Source organism: Gavialis gangeticus, unplaced genomic scaffold (genome assembly GCF_001723915.1).
Source record: "Gavialis gangeticus isolate Ggan-Ray unplaced genomic scaffold, GavGan_comp1, whole genome shotgun sequence".
NCBI lineage: Eukaryota > Metazoa > Chordata > Crocodylia > Gavialidae > Gavialis > Gavialis gangeticus.
This window is the reverse complement of record NW_017729024.1, coordinates 3871270-3874233: the sequence shown is the minus strand read 5'-3', so window position 1 is coordinate 3874233 and position 2964 is coordinate 3871270.

The window sequence follows — 2964 nt, the reverse complement described above, 5'->3', positions numbered from 1 at the left end:
CCTGCCCCCCCCCAGCCAGTCACAGCCCCTCCCGCCCAGCCCTGCCAATGCCCACCATCCCCAACCTGCAGCCCCCCAGCCCTGCTAGAGAGGGCCCCCTGCTGGCCCCCAACCCCATGCAAGCCACACTTAACTCAAAGGCTCCAGGAGGGAAAGTGAACCTGAGCCAAGCCCTGGATGATCGTCTCAGGCCCTGCCCCTTCCTCTTTTCTCTCCCCTTCAGAACAAGGCTTAGGGTTTGCCACCCTTTTTGCAAGAAGCTCTTGTAGGCTGGAACTCTGCCAGCATGCAGAACACTCTTTGCAAAAGTGAAAAATCCATGAGCATCTCCATTAAAATGAAAAATCCTCTTTTTACTCTGTTAAAGGGGAAAACCGACTTTTTTTCTGTTTTTTCCATAGGAAACAGAAAACCTGGATCCCTAGTGATGAACACTGAAAAATGAAGAGCTCACATTAGTGATCAATTTCTACCCTAGACTTGCATTTTGTTTGACCTTACTGTGATTGAGCAGGCTGGAGTGTGTGAGAGTCTAGACAGAATATTGTTCTAGATTACTTGCTCAGCAAAGCAACAGCAGAGCCAGGTTGAAAGTGTCTAGGTCCAGGATTCATGGTGCCTCTTAGCATACTTGTGACAGGAGGCCAGGGGGCCATTCCCAGGCCTGTCCAATGTTGGCCCGACCCTCTGTTTCTGGGCTAACCACCCAACCTTTCTCGCTTGCCATGCCTTGATGGAACAATACTTATGATGTTACTCAGGTGGGAGGCTGCACATTTACTAACCCAACACCAGGGGTCACTATCCACCACTATGAACCTCCCCTATGTGGTGGCCCATGCCTCACAGATGGTATGTAAAGACTAGCAGCTTTAATTCTGATTTGGCCTTGAGAGGTCTTGGGATCACTGTAACCCTGTCTCTACACCATCTCTGGTGCTGGGCTCTATACCATAGTGTACCTCCCCTATGAGGCTTCCTCTTCCCTGATAGCCTCAGCCTGGTCCACCAGTTTAAAAACAACAACAGAAATATGAGCCTTGGGCGATAACATAATACAAGTAATACAGGCCATACTCTGCCTCTTTAAAACCCCAAACTGCTCCTTGAGTATTGGGTGCCTCCCAGCCCTGGGTATCTTGTAGACTCCTGGAGCCTCATTATCAATGTAAAGAGTCTATCTGGCAGCCACAGCATTCCTGGGTGGTTCTTCCCTGCAGAAGCTCCTTCCCCCGGCAGCTTGCCAGATAATTCACTCCTGCCAGCCTCAGCCCTGGGGCTTATATGTGCCCAGAGACCTGCCTCCTTCCCATCAGCTGACCAGCTTGTGTGGCTGGGCTTTTAACCCCTGGCCTCCTGGTACTTGTTGTTTCTAAAGACTCTGGTCTTAAAGGGGTTGCCCTGCCTCCTATTAACAGGGCTTGTGTTCCCTATTAAAATATTGTTTTTATCCCTTCAGAGACTAAAGCAAAATTCAGTCCTACCAGACAACACTATTCAAAAGAAAACTAGAATGTAGCAAAGGAAAAGCAAAAATCACAATATCAACATGCTCACTGTCCACACTCCTACTTGACCTCCCCTTATGAAGACAGGAAGAAAAATGGATTAGATCAAAGCTACATTCATTATTCTTGCCCTGAAGTAACTACATGTTATGATGACATGCATTTTCTTTCGTAAAATACCTTTCAGGAGGCAAGGGTATACTGCACAGTTGTCTTGTAACAACTACAAGCATATTCTCTGGTTCTGGAAGTGAGACCTCTGTCTGTCATACAATTTTATATGCTCCTAATGTTAAAAAAAACCCATAAAATATTTTTTGAAAAAGAACTCTCAGTAACAGCTGTTGTTGGAGCTGTTAAATGATAATTGCTTCTAAGTGGATGATATTCTTCAAGAACATTCTTCTGTATCAATAAAAAACACTTCTTAAAGCATTTCAAAAGCACATATTCTTTCATTTGTGGGTTTAGATTTTCTTCAAAGGGAACCATCTTATTACCTTCTTGAGTCAGAACCTTCTCAAAGTGGTTCACAAAAGTATTTGATAAAGATCTAAAGACAGAGCAAAGCCTTTGATATATAATAAAATAATTTCAAATCATCCCTCTACACACACTGAAAAAGATGCACATTGTCTTACTTTTAAGAAATATCATCTACATGGCATATCTCTCCAGCATACAAGCGCTCCTTACCATTGGTTGCCAAGATATCATCATCATAATGAATGGGAAACCATTCATAATCCAGTAATATATTTCAGGCACATGAATTTACGGCATTGGTTATTACCAAAACAAATCTAGCAACTCTCAAAACTGAGAAAAGAAAGGTTCCCATCTGACATGTTAGAGGGTTAAAACTGAAAGTGTTTCTAAGAAGTATACAATTTTATCCTAGAACAAATTTTTGTAGGTGTATAGAATTTCATTCTTTCCATTCTCGGAAACTGGAAGAGACTAATCATAAAACAGAGGGCACTTTTAAATTGTATTTCAAATTTATATATTTTGGTTTTAGTGACTGGTAGAGGGCTGAGGAAAGAACTCTAGTACCTACAACAGCTGATAGAGAAGCATGACATATCACTCTTCAGCGTAGAAGATGATCCAATAAGTAATGAAGAGCAAGAGAAGTAAAGCCAGATTAAACCTGCATCTTGGATTTTGCACAAGTACTTCTATTGGGAGTATAAAGCAAGATGTTTAGAAATCTGTTTCCTAGTGGTGTAGATAATATAAGGCCCATCTCTCAGATGTATTTTATTATGGTACTAGTGAATTGCCCATCAAGGATAATGGGGGGTAGGGTACAGGAGATGGAGTGCTGCCACCTACCACCCTGTGCCGCCACCACTTCCCAGGAGCTGGGGGGTAAGGGAAGCTTGCCCTGCCATTCCTTCCAACCCCCTTCACCAGCACACCACGTCACCGCCTCCAAGAAGCGGGGCGGGGG